General features: G+C 38.3%; 1 protein-coding gene across 4 annotated transcripts in view; it reads left to right on the forward strand.

Annotated features, from left to right (window-relative positions):
* The window catches only part of cntfr (ciliary neurotrophic factor receptor), a 323782-nt gene that overhangs the window by 109714 nt on the left and 199043 nt on the right, over window positions 1–15025 (forward strand). Inside the window, exon 1 of one of the 4 annotated variants that reach the window (XM_063014164.1) lies at window positions 4020–4241. The exons of the other annotated variants lie outside the window; for them this stretch is intronic. The gene's annotated coding sequence lies outside the window, so the exon portion shown is untranslated. Of the gene's footprint in view, window positions 1–4019; window positions 4242–15025 lie in introns of those variants that run through there. 4 annotated transcript variants of the gene reach the window in all.

The following is a 15025-nucleotide window of genomic DNA, read 5'->3' on the forward strand; positions in this document are numbered from 1 at the left end:
GTCATATAAAGGTCATATAAAAGCCACTATAAATTACATTTTCAGCATTTAGCAGACGATGAATAGGACTATAGGACCAAAAGTGTGTAGACGTTTCTTTTAAATAATTAGTTTGTGTTTTAGCTACACACAATCCTAACAGTTGTAACAAATTACTTATATGCTTCCAACTTGGTTACAGCAGCTTGAGGAAGGCTCTGTTCTGTTCCAGTGCCTATGCACTTTTGATTGGATGAGCAAACATTCCCACAGAAATACTTAGTCTTATTGAAAGTCCTTCAGAAGAGTGGAGATTCAGCTGCAAGGGCACAGCAGTTTAATCTGAATGGTTTTGGAATGTGCTTGGTTTTTATTCAGTTAGGATTTATTTTGGAGTCATTTTTTCTTAGTCAGTCGGTTCAACTGATGCATGATCAGAGTTTTTTGATAGTTTGTAGATTTTAAACAGTCATGTGTTTTATGCATAATAAAGGTTTAGACTCGTCAAAACTGTTCCTTGATGATCTTTGAATCAAATATAAAAATTGCTTAATTGCACTGTAGCTTTTTTTAACTGAAGTGAAACTAAAGTAACTGTGGATGATTGTACTGGGTGTTTGTGGGTAGCAGTTCGTGCCCTGTCTCTGTCGCCGAGCGGCTGCTGAGCTGCTCATCTTTAATTCGCGGCCCCACTGAGCACGGTGCATTGATTTGTAAATGTGTGCCGTGTGTGTGTATTCCGACGTCAGATTCCTGCCCTTGTTTTAGCTGCTCCATTTACATCAACCCAGCGGAGGCAGGTGAAAGGATGGGGGTAGGAGTTACTAAGATGGGGTTTGCCCTCCTCCTCTGCTAAACGATATAAAGAAAAAAACCTTTGAGAGAGCAGCCGAAGGAAAAATGGCATGGGCAGTGTTGTGATGGACAGAGGAAAGTGAAGGATTTGAAGGGGCTGTTAGTCGAGCTGGGATTTCTGTCAAATAAAAACATCCATCCTGCTCATTCATGTCTGTATAAAAATCATATTGAGTGAATTACTTATGAAGTGTTGAATAACAGAGTTAATGAAGAATCACGTTCACTTATTTACACTGATCAGCCATAACATTAAAACCACCTCCTTGTTTCTGCACTCGCTGTCCATTTTATCAGCTCCACTTACCATATAGGAGCACTTTGTAGTTCTACAATTACTGACTGTAGTCCATCTGTTTCTCTGCATGCTTTGTTAGCCTTCTTTCATGCTGTTCTTCATTTGTCAGGACTCTGCCAGGACCACCACAGAGCAGGTATTATTTGGGTGGTGGATCATTCTCAGCGCTGCAGTGACACTGACATGGTGGTGGTGTGTTAGTGTGTGTTGTGCTGGTATGAGTGGATAAGACACAGCAAGGCTGCTGGAGTTTTTAAACACCTCACTGTCACTGCTGGACTGTGAATAGTCCACCAACCTAAAGTGTCCAACCAACAGCACCCCATGGGCAGCGTCCTGTGACCACTGATGAAGGTCTAGAAGATGACCAACTCAAACAGCAGCAATAGATGAGCGATCGTCTCTGACTTTACATCTACAAGGTGGACCAACTAGGTAGAAGTGTTTAATAGAGTGGACAGTGAGTGGACACAGTATTTAAAAACTCCAGCAGCTCTGCTGTGTCTGAGCCACTCATACCAGCACAACACGCACTAACACACCACCACCATGTCAGTGTCACTGCAGTGCTGAGTGAGCAGGCTAAAAAGGTATGCAGAGAAACAGATGGACTACAGTCAGTAATTGTAGAACTACAAAGTGCTCCTATATGGTAAGTGGAGCTGATAAAATGGACAGTGAGTGTAGAAACAAGGGGGTGGTTTTAATGTTATGGCTGATCTGTGTACATCCTTACATTACAGCATTACAATATGCTAATAAAATAGGGAAAAAAAATCATTGGCTGTCATCAGCAATCCCACCCTCTCTCTCACACACACACACACACACACACACAACACAACAGGTACAATGTTTACAAAAAAAAGGTTTTAGGTCACTATGTGTCCTACAATTATAATTGAATACAACCTCCATGTCAACAAACTACGAGGGAGCTTCAAAAAGCTTCCACACTTTTAGATTTTGGTTGGAAGTGGTGAGGGCAGGAGGAGCAGTAATTGGTCATGTCTGAGAGACGCTTATAGTCCAGATTCAGCACCATCTGATTTCCACCTTTTTGGACGCTCAGAAACTTTAAGGGGAAGAAGATTTTCATGTGAGGATGATGTGAAAGTAGCGGTGCTTCAGTGGCTACACACTCAACCAAAAACATTGTTTGCTGATGGCATTAAAAAGTTGGTACGACAGTGGTAAAATGCATCGGAACGTGACTATGTAGAATAGTGATGTAATTTGTTTTTGACATTTTTAATAAATAGAGTTTAAAAAGTGTGGAAATTTTTTTAAGAACCCTTGTACATTACAGAGCCAAAAGTATAAAAACCCTCCTAATTGTTGAGTTCATGCCTTTCATCTTATAAATTGAATTACATGCTTTTAACTCTATAGTTATGGTTTGGGAAAGTTCTGTTTCAGCATGACCGTTCCCTGAGCAGAAAGCGATGTCTCGTGCAGGTGAACTCCAGTGACTTGCACTGAGCCCTGACCTCAACCCCATTAAACAACTTTGGGTCAAATTGGAACATTAATTTTAAGCCAAGCCTTCTTATCTAACATCGTTAACTGTCCTCACATTGTTTTTTAACCCAATGGGGACACAGCTAAATATTTTAAAAAGTTTACCAAGTGGAGACAGTTCTAGCTAATAAGGGAGGGCGGCTCTATATTGGTGCCCATGGTTTTGGAATAGCATATGCAACAAGCTTATGGCTTGGTGTCCACATACTTTTAGCCATATGTTGTATTTGAATAGCATGCTAGGTGTATGACAATAATTCATAATAATAACAATACTTAAAATGTAAAAATAAACTGTAATAACCAATTCAATACTTAATAATAATATGATATTTATAAATAAAAACAAAATACTAAAGAAATGTAGATATGAAATAATATTACTAAAAATACTCATTCAAAAGGTAGTAATAATAATTTTAATTGTAATAATAATAATTTAAATCACAATAAGTCATAATAATTTAAACTAATAATAATAATTATATTTACAATAATATTAAAAATAATAATACAGCAATATTGTTAGAATTATTAGGATAATAATAATAATTTAAACTAATAATATATTTACAGTAATATTAAAAATAATACAGCAATATTGTTAGAATTATTAGGATAATAATTATAATTATAATAATTTAAACTAATAATAATAATATTATATGTACAGTAATATTAAAAATAATTACAGCAATATTGTTAGTATTATTAGGATAATAATTATAATAATAATAATTTAAACTGTAATAATAATATTATATTTACAGTAATATTAAAAATAATACAGCAATGTTAGTATTATTAGGATGATAATTATAATAATAATAATTTAAACTAATAATAATAATGAACAAAATGTTTAAAAACTATAATATAACAATTCACAATAATAATAATAAATAAATAATAACAATATAAAACATAATAATGATCATATGAACATGAACTGTATGAAATGAACATATTTTAAAACTATTATTATTATTATTATTTAGAATTCTATTATAAGGGAAGTAATTACACCAGAACGAGACTTTTTGTTACCATAATAATAAAAAAATTTTTTAAAGCTGACTGTACCATCACCTCTGGAATCAGATTCTAAAAACTCATCCGTTTAAATGCAGATTCTGACTCACCTCTCAGGCCACCAAAGTCATGGTTAAACTGTGTGTGTGTGTGTGTGTGTGTGTGGTTTACTAGCACCATACACTTCCTGAAACAGTGGCTAGGGGGTGCACTGTGGCTGAAGGAACAAGCGTTAATGTATTCGAGTCGGGCTGCTTGGGGCTAGTCACATGGGGAGGCTGAGCGAGTTTAAAAGTGCTTTAGCTCCCCTTCAGACAGAGCAGTGTGAGCCGCCTGTTAAGACACACTCTCTCACACACACACACACACACACACAGAGTTAGAGCCACGGAGCTGGAGACAGTCGTGTGCAGCACGCCGTGCCTATAGCACAGCAAGTTTCAGCGCTGGAGCCGAGAGGACAAAACCAGTGCACGTTTAAATACATCTAGTTTTAGAGGAGGACGAGAGACACTGTGGACGTGAGGGAGAGACAGGAGCAGGCGCAAGCATCTAAGTGAGTACCTTGATTTACACTTTTTATTCTTGATGTGGCTGGAGATGATTGTGGACTTACAGAGGTGGACTGAGCTTTGATCTTTGAAATTGGGCAGGAAGAGGCAGTGCGCTTTTTTTTTTTTTTCTTCTTTGGACAAGTGGCTTTAAGAAGCTCTCATGATGGATCATATCACCAGGGCTTCGTTTCTTTTAAGCTGCTCGTCAGCACTTCCAGCTGAGCTCAGCTTCCCGTTACACTTGCGAGCGAGGGATTCAAAGAGACGGCATCCGAGAAAGGCAATCCATTTTCTGTTCCGTGAAGAGCGAGGCTAACGAGCGTCCGGAATATGCAGGACTGAGCGGGACTAAGGGAAGGACTGAATAGCGGGTGAAGGGTGAATAGGAAGAATGAAAAGCCACAGAGAGGGGCAGAGGGAGAATTAGAGTGAAAGTGACGGGGGCATTAAAAAGCTGACACTGGCCAGACAATCAGCCCTGGCTTCTGTTATCTGTGGCTTTTTTTTTTTGCCAATGGTGCCCCAAAGGCACGGGTCAGGGGAAGAGCTGACCCTGTGTCAACACTCCTGCATGGGAGCCATTATCAAGCCCTGATTGATTAGTTTTAGCGGAAATCCCTTCTTCGGCGCACCTCCTCCGCCTTCTGCTGCCTGCGCTCCTTGCTTCGACCTAACTGTCCTTTCATTTATGGGTAGTGAATCTTTGTCTCGACTCTGTTTGCTCTCACTCGCGCTTCTTTACTGTCTTTTTATCTGTATGTCTTTCTACTGTGGGGGTATGTCCTTATTTCCTTAAAAGCCTTGGTCAGGAGGATACCTGCTGAACCTGATCTTAAGAAAGTAATTTTGTTAATTATGGTATAGATTATATTAAAAATGGAACTTGGAAAAAAGTTTGTTTGGATCCCTAAAGAACCTTTCAGTAGCCGTTTATTAGTTTCTAAAGGTGCCACAATAAAACCATGAATTATTTCTCACCATAAATGTTAATGACCTGATTAGTCCCTAATGACAATATTAGGGAACTAATCATGGCTCTTTTTGCATAGACAGAAATAACCTTCCCTGACTGTTTCATTCGTAACCTTTTATACATCATAACTTTGTAATTAATCTCTCAAGAATGATGTTATTCTATTTGCTGAATTTTATCTTTAGCTCATGTAAAAGCACAGCGTTCCTACAGAACCTGTCCATACCACGCTGTTCATAGTCGCACTATCTTTTGTAACTTAAAACTTGATCTTTGTTGCATTAATACTTTGAGTCTGTGACTGCCAAAACTGATTCACCACTGATTTCTCAAAATTAGCAGTTCTGTTGGACACCTTGGTTTTATTTGGATATAAATATGTATAACTGTGGACATGTCTCAACTCTATCAGAGAAAATAAAAAGTTAAGGGTAGGATAAGAGTGGCATCTACCTCACCAGACCTGATCTTGTGAAAGCTTTCTAACAATTTTTTAAACTAATTACCTTTGTAATTAACCTCTCAGCAATGCCGTTATTCTGACAGTAGCCTTGAGTCTTACAGAACCTTATTGGAACTCACTGAAAAATTATTACTATTTTTTTCCATTAACCCCATGCAAAACACATGATCTTTCTTTTCAAACTCTCAGGAGATTTAATAGTACATCTGCAACCTTATCACTGCATTTAGAAGGAAGCACCTGCCAAACCTGGTCTCTGTAACAACTGTGATGTGTAACCTGTTGTTACATTCCTTACAGTTTAATTAAAGGAAATACAAAAATTACTAGCATTTCATTACATTTCTTAATATCAGTTAGTTAGAAGTGTTTATTAATAAATCAATTCACTTGGAGAAGTACTAATTAAATCATATTACAGTTTTAATCAGACCTTACTGACCTTAACCAGACCTTTTAATCAGACCTTACAGACCTAATCAGACCTTACTAAGACCTAATTGTTCTTACTTTTCACACATTGCTTTATTATTTTTCTAGAGATGTCATTAATTCCTTGGCCAGTTTGAACCATTTCTATTAAACATGATTTAAATGTGATTTAAAGAAGAAGATTTAAACAATCAAGGAAATTGGATTTTTTTTTTTTGGAAATCTTTAGGTTTATTTGTATACACAGTACAACTGTAGATCTCTTCTATAATACTATAATCATAACTTTCATGCAAGGTATTTTCTAAATTCAGCTCTTGTGAAGGTCATAAGTTTGTTGGTGGCTTTATGTTCTATATCAAATCATTTCATAGATGATTTGTTTTAATTGTTTGAAATCATGCAAATTAAACTGTATAAAAAGGTTCAACACAGACCCCATGCCCACTGCAACTTTTCCCCATATTTTCCCTAAAAAAAAGGGGTGGGGGGGTGCATTTATGCCAAACTTGATTTCATGGCAGTAATATCAAATTATGCTTAACTTTAGTTTGCAAATTGCATTTTATGAAATGGTACAAACATAAAGTTTCTTACTAAGTCTCCTACCCAGTGTAGATTTTTAAATGATTCATTCACACCATCTCTTCTAATCGATCTCTGTCTTTTTATCTGCTTGTTGATGGCATGCCTTTGAGTGTAAAAGAAAGACATCCGTGAACAAAGCTGTAATCATAAAAACATTAAAAAAACACTAGAGATTTATTTTAATTTTATTTAAAATTAAGCATAAAAGTTCACCAATAAACCTGAACCTACTGGATGTTAAGAGTCATGAATTTACTCCCAGGAATACGCCAGCATAATGCAAACATTGTTTGTTGTAAATGCAAAACTATAATTCATTGATTGTGGTTTTTTTACCACCGCTGAATCCTGGTCAGGGTCACAGTAAGTCAGATTCAATGGGCGAAAGGCAGGAAACACCCTGGACATTTCACCAGTCCATCACAGGAGACACACACACACCCTCCAGGCACTTTTAGTAGTTTCAGTCGGCCTGTCTGCACATCTTTTGGGAAGAAACTAGAGCACACAGAGGCAACCCACATGTACACGGGAAGAACATGCAAACTCCATACGGAAAATACGCTGATTGCCCGGCCCGGGAATCGAGGCTTTTCCCTAGATTTTCTTGCTGTGAGGTGATGGCACTATCCACTGCACCACCATACTACCTCAAAGCTGATACTGTTAAAGTTTAAATGATAAATGAAAGTATTGATAGATTTGGGCAGTTTCATGCAAACATGTTTAACCTGCCCTCAAATTAATTTTAATCAGTAAGAACGTTTCTTGGAATTTATTTTCATGTCACTGTTAGAAAATCTGTTTGAATTTAAATAAGCTTGTGTAGTATGTTCGGATTTAATCTGATTTGATATGTGAATTTTGTAAATTGGTTAACATCTAAAATCTCATCCAGTCCTAAACTTAACAATATATTTTAAATTAATTACTACTTATTTGCATAAACATGTTTACATTTACATTTTCAGCATTTAGCAGACGCTTTTATTCAAAGCGACTTACAGTTATGACTGAACACAGTCTTTTTGAGCAATTGAGGGTTAAGGGCCTTGCTCAGGGGCCCAACAGTGGCAACTTAGCAGTGGTGGGGCTTGAACCGGCAACTTTTAGATTACTAGTCCAGTACCTTAACCACTGAGCTATCACTGCCCTATGTTAAGTGCATGGTGTTATGCAATATGCCTTATTACAACTAGATTAATAGATATAAAATACTTTGTAATTAAATCTAATCTCATCAACTTTAAGGTAGCAGTAACAATGTGGTTGGATGTGGTTTATGCAGTTTCAATTGCAGGATAGGTACAATAACCATATAACTTTAAGTGTTCCGAACTTTTGTTCTGAACTCTGACAGTTTGGTTGGATTATGTCTAATTTCAAGTAAATAAAAGGCAATATTAATATAAATTAATGTTATTTATGCAAATTCATGAGTTTACTATTGTGAGGCCAAGTTATCTTGTGTAAAGTGTTTCATCTTTGTCCCTATTCTTTAAGTACTCAGCGGTCCTTGTGTCTATCTGTTTGGCAGGAGCACTTGACTGGTTTCATGCCTCGTTGAAAAGAATAAGATTCAATGCCTGAACTGGTGCAGGACGCCGACATTTCCTAAATAAGACTTTAAATTACAGTGCTACCCTACTGTCCCTAAACCCGAGGTTGAGCAGGCTGGTTCTGCCATGTGCTTTGGCTTTGTCTTTGTCTGAGTAAACAGGGAGGGAAGAAATTGTGCGGCAAGTGCAAAAGGACATAAATAAAAGCAAGGACTCAATAAAAGAGTGTGGGTCAGTGCCAGTGCTTAGGCTGGCTTTGTTTAATTACTGGCAAACATGAATGAACATTGAAGCACTGCACACTCTTTTTATTTGAAGATCTTTTATGTGTTTTATATGAATTGTTCTGCAGTTTCTCCTGGGGTGAGGGTGCACCCCTCAAGCTTGCCCCGTCCTCTCTAATCTCCTGCCTCCTGGTCCACCCTGCCTCCTGGTCATGTTTATGATTTAAACAGAAGACGAGTAAAATAACACTAGCATAATATTTCCCTAAATGTACTTACCCATTGGATAAACATCCTTAAACAGATGTCAAAACAGGGGGTCATCACAGCCAGCGAGGGGTACCCATGCTTTCCTTGCTAACATACACAAATTCTACAAATTAGAAGCTGGTGCTGAAAGAATTCACAAGGGTTTCTGCTCTCGCCTCCAGCTTCACCGGTTCACATTCAGAATTCAGACTTGCTAAGCTCTAATTTTCCTTATTCTAATTTAGAGTTCTAGTTCTAGTTCCCAAATCAGTTTTCTTTATGTTGTATCTCTTTTATATTCCTGCATGAGCACCGGACCACATCCGTCTTCATGCTTGTTTAACGTCACCTTCCACAGACACCAGTCACCCGCTGGGTGATCAAAGCTTTTATGAATATGCAAACTCTTAAGCCCGCTCCCAGAGGGGATCAGATTTGCCTCCCTCGTCCAGCTAATTAATCCCACGGCTGCATGAAATCTATTATTCTGCCCTTTAAACAGCTCCACAAAGCCTTGTCTGTTAGCCCAGTCACATCGCCCCATGACCTGAATCACAATGATCACACTTAGCCCAGGAATGCTGCTAAACCTGAGCGTGCATACATCCCAGCTGAATGTTTCCACAGCTCGACAAGTGAGAGATTCTACCGTTACATTATGACATCCATCCCAGTTCCCCTGCAGTCACTCTAAATAGAAACGACTACTTTGTGGTCCTCTTTAAAGTGACTGATCGGTCCAGGGGAGCTGTGTCGGCTGTGTCTGGCAGGCACAAAGACTGTCGCAGCAAGAATTATGCAGACTTGTAGGCTTGTTTAGCTTGCATGCTTGATGAACGGCTTTGAAAAGTCAACCACCAGCTTCAGAAGCTGTCATTTTAGCATACGTGCTGCAGGCTCTTGGTAGGAAATGTTGTTGTTGTGGCTGATCTGAGATCACAAGGTTCATTTACAACTTCTCAGCTTTTGGGAAGGTGCCTGAGCTTTTCCTTGATCAGTGGCAAAACTCGTTTTATGACCATTAATACTTTTTTGTGTAGTGAGCCATATTTGGGTACAATATTTACGAACTGCTGTAAATGTTGTCATTAACCTGTACTAGTACAACTCTAGTTTGTCTTTTATTTAAAACATGTTATTAGAAAGTTGTATGCAGTTTGACAGACACCCCTTCAGCTCACAGGTGGCAGCAGCGCCTCTCCTTGGCCATATATACACTTCCATATGGTCTAGCTGATCTATTCAGTGCTGGAGTATAACATACGACCTGCCAATCCACTCCTGATACTTTTAATTCTTGTTTTTATTTCTATTGCAGACTGTTTGTTTACTTTTATCTATGTAGTATAGACAAGGTCACATACAGAACAGCATCCTCTTACTTTCTAGCCATCTCCTTATTTTCATGTTTATTTCTGCACGTTTCAAAAGCCACGTAGGCAGTTTTGTTTATTCTGTGACTGATCAACACTTTAAGACCTCTAGTGGGTGAAAATCGTGTTTTGTGGACTATTCTAAGATTTCTTTAATACTGATTGCCAGTGATCGATTTGGGTTGTGTGTATGGTACAGCAAATGGTTTTTGGAAGTTGTGTAGTGTGCATTAGCCTGTACACTCTCTACATTAGCTTTTTATGAATAAGCTGAGGATTATGTAACAGCATCAAATAAAACCAAAATAGTCTCATCATTAGATAAGCAAACCAGCGACAGCCCCAGATAAGCTACTTTCTGTCCTTCGCAGAGGCTTTTAATCTATTAACTACTGAATCTCAAACATGAATCAACGTGCCCTTTTATATCTCCATTACAGCAGGTGAATGAATATAAAAAGTGCTGTCTGAGTGAACAGGCTCTCGTATTCTAAAAGCCTTCCCTGCAGTTCTTTGCTCTATTGCTTAGCATGTATGTTACAAATCAAGTTAAGATGTCCCTTATTCGCTGATTTATCCTCCTTCCATCACTTTTGATGAAGTGGCCACGATCTTCGTGATTCTGCATTTCACAGCGAGCACGCTTGGTTATTAGCAAGAGGACTTGAAGGTTTTAGAGATGCTAAGTACCGGATGGGAAGCAACGGCTCCACTTAATTGCATTTGCATTTTCCGTTTAGCTCCGGAAAAAGCCAGGGTTTATGTACAGAGTTCATTTCGGTCTGGAAGTGTTGTGTGGAGCTCGGGGAGCCGGTCATCGTCCACAGGACATTACGGATCTATGTATTGAGTTGATCGTAGATGCTAAAAAAGCATTGCCCTCAAAACTTAGAAGTCAAGACTTGGACAAATACCAAGTTCCAGATACCCTGTTGTCATAGACTCTTTAATTTATTGACTTGGACATGCTTTTGATGTCCACATACCATCCTTATTATTGAGTTTAGGTGTTTAACCAGCTTTTAGGCTTTGCAATGACTTATGGAAGGTGCTACTTACTGAACACTTTTGGGATGAATTAGACTTTTGAATGTGAGGCAGATCTAATAGTCAAACATCAGCATCTGATTTCACTGCTGCTTAGATTTTCACATACTATGTAAGATGGGAAGCTCCTCCACTTTGTGATACCTGCAATATACCCATTACTACATATACTATACATATACTAATGTCCTAAATACTTACACCAACAGCAATCTATATCAATACCAAAGTCTGTGAGTATCTTTAATTGAGCCGAAAGGACTATAAACAAGGTGCAGTTGTAGCCTAGTGGTTAAGGTACTGGACTAGAAATAACAAGGACGCTAATTCAAGCCCCATCACTACCAGGTTGTCACTATTTGGGCTTTGAGCAAGGCCCTTAACTCTCAATTGCTTGGACAATATGCTTTCACATTACTGTAAGTCACTTTGGATTAAAGTGTCTGTTAAATGTATCAAATGGATCATGTTGGTTTGAACAGTAATGTCCACTGATCCCACCGATCATGTCAACGTCAAAGCTTCAGAGTCGAGTCAACAAACAGATTCAGCTTGAATTTAAAATCTTGTATCTGAGATGGACATAAAGTTGTAATTACATCAACTAGAGGCACTCGCTGATGGAAAATGCCCTGTGATACAATAGCACCATGTCTAGGGCAACACACACACAGACTAATGAGAATCGGAACACTTTAATAACCCTGCCCTTATGTGCCCTCATTCTGCTTTAAACACCAGCTATATTTAAACCCTAATGTTCATATCTATTTGCACGACAGCACATTCTATGGCATCGAATTTATATCATCGTGCCAGGCTGATCAGACGCTTCAAATTCTCATCAGAGCGAGCGCTCGCCTCCGCGTTGACCTACCGCTTATTCCCACACCTGCCTGCTAAAAAAGGATCTTAATTGACTGTCTGGTTTTATTAACGGCACTCGACGTGGGCTCATTCGGTCCTGTTATCCTGACTGTATCTGCCTGATACAATTGTTTTCTTTAAGCCTCATCCTCCGCTGCCCTGGGTTCATTAACATGGCTTAAAAACTAAGCATGCTACACCCATTTGCATGGATTTAATCAATGGCTCTATTAGAAGAATCCTTTTGTATGCAAAAGGCAAGGAAGAGGGAGGTCTTAAATGGAACACATTCACAGCAGGAGCTTTCTGGACACAAACTCCCGAAATATTTAGTCCTGAATTATTTAGTGGAGAAGCACTGCAGGTTTTCATTTCCTTCTAAATAAAGTGAAATTTTGTATCCACATACTTTTTCTAAAAGAAGTTTCTGTCCTTTACATTTACATTTTTAGCATTTAGCAGACGTTTTTATCCACTGTGAATTACAATACTGTGACAGTATATTGTCTCAGCAATTGACGGTTAAGGGCCTTGCTCAAGGGCCCAACAGTGGTGGGGTTTGAACAGGTGACTTTTTGATTATTTGTCCTGTTCCTTAACCTCTAGGCTACTACTGCCCATGTCCTTAAATACACTTCTTGCATGCACAGGTGTTGGACTAAACAGTGCTTTTAAATATATGAATAGGGGTGTGGCAGCACAGTTGGTAAAGTGGACCCTGGGGATTTGTGTTCGATCCTTGTGTCTCTGTTTCATTCCAGGGTCCATGTAGGTTTCGTGGGTTGGGTTGGTTGCTCTAAACTGGTCATATAAGTAAGTAAATGTGTAAGCATGTGTGTGTTGCCTGTACAAAGTGAATTTTATCATTGTGCTCAGTGTTCTCAACATTCTGGATACACCGACATCCTCCCCAAAACTGCCATGTGATTCCTAGTGCTCCCAGGATGATCTTCAGACTTCGGCAGCTTTAAGACTGAGCCCTGACCTCAAAACCACTGAACACTTTGGTGATGACTTGGAACAGCAATTGTGAGTCAGGCCTTATTAGTGGGCACAAAATATCCACAAACACAGTTGTGAAAAGCTTTACCAGTAGTATGGAGGTTGCTGTAGTTGTAAGGGTGTGTGTGGGGTAGTCTGGATTGATGGTCTTGAAACGGGATGTACGAAAACCTCATGGTCCTATAGCGTACATCATTATGTATAAGAGGTTATTTGATTTGATTAGACACTGTAGCATTGCTTGATGAGTGTGTGGTAAAAAGTTTCTTCACAACAGGAGTCTGATCACATCTCAGAACAATGGCAGACATATGGAAACGTTAATTAAAGGAGGCGTATGCCAGCATGCCTGGATACCAATCAGTTAGATTGCCTTACGAAATATGCTTCAAAACTAATGAGAAGATTGCAATTAAAAATCAACTGCAAATATATTAATCTGCCAGTGCCACATTTGAGTTACTGAACAGCAGGTTTTAATAAGAACTGAACTGTGATTGCACTGAAATGTTCTGCTGAGTGGGTAAAGTGAGCAGCCCTATGATGTATTCAGAAACAGACATTTTAAAACACATAATGCTTAGTTCACACTACACGATTTTTGCCCTGATTTTCCAGCTTGGAGCTTGAAAAACGGCTCTCAATTGCTGTGTGTGAACTGTTTAACGACTTGATTGCTCACAGACTCAAGAAAAATATCCAGCATGGTAAATATCTGAACCTGTTTGACTTAAATCCTGTAGTGTGAAAAGTGTTCCGATCAGGTTGTGACTGATGGTGAGTGCAGTGTTGCTCCAGCCAATGAGAACCCAAGATGCGGGGTGAGGGGAAACCCGGGGGAGGAGTTGTAAACAACTATAGTTACAGAAAAATATTGTTTTTATTGAAATACATCAGCGCACACACACGCTTTACAGTATTTACATATAAGTAAAAACATAAATTATCTAAGTGTTATGTGCATTCACAGATTAAAAAATATGGTGAGAGCAGTCCACCAAGCAACTACTTTTTCCACAAGCGGACATAATTAAAATAACTGAACGCAGATAAAGAAAAGAAAAAAAACTGTAACCAATGTTTATTTTCATGTTCTTCAGTTTATCTTCAAGAACACATTATACATCTGTAGTACATGTTTACAACAGGCCCCTGATGCATAAATGCAAGAAGTACATTGAAAATCTCATGTCATTCATAACCTCATTCATAACCTCATACTGCCAATCAACATCCTTCCTCTGTATCTACTGCATACTTCTCCCGTATACTTGTTCTAATGCAACACAATGATAATTTGCCTTGTTAATTTTTTGTTTAATTTCTGTTTTCTGTTCCAATAATTAAGCTGTCACAACCAGTAGAATTATACAACTTTATTTTAGACAACTGTCAAAATACAAATATTAAATGTAGCTCTGTTATTCCAGAAATTATTAAATGAAACGCAATCAGGACATTAATTTTTTTAGCTCACATATTTATATAGATAATCCACATGTGATTTATAATTTATTTGCTTGTGTTTCAGGATGTTACATTTCTAAGAGATTTCATGTAATCTGAGACCACAGTATCATTCCCATTTATGACAGAATGTATGTAAAGTTTGGTTGCTTACACACATTCGCCCACAAGAAAACCTCAGACAAGTGTGGATCAGAGATTTGTTCACGGGACCAGTTCTGGGCTCAGAAACCAGTGTTTAAATTTCCCTGAATTGATGTAACTATTAGAACAAATAGAGTTCAGGTCCTGGATCAATTCTGTTAAGTCCATACCCAGTATAGATTCTGGGTGAGTGCATAAACACTTCCAGTTTGTTGTTACAGCCTTAGACACTGGAATGGAACGATCCCATAATGAGAATGCATGTCTGAGCCGCAACACTACTGGTGATTTTATATATGTATACAGGATAAAGAAGAACTGATAGATAGATGGATACTATGGACTGTAGATAGATACTATAGTATTGATCTATAGTTTCCATCCATCTATCCAGCCCA

This window comes from Trichomycterus rosablanca, chromosome 18, assembly GCF_030014385.1.
Source record: "Trichomycterus rosablanca isolate fTriRos1 chromosome 18, fTriRos1.hap1, whole genome shotgun sequence".
In the NCBI taxonomy this organism is placed as follows: Eukaryota; Metazoa; Chordata; class Actinopteri; order Siluriformes; family Trichomycteridae; genus Trichomycterus; species Trichomycterus rosablanca.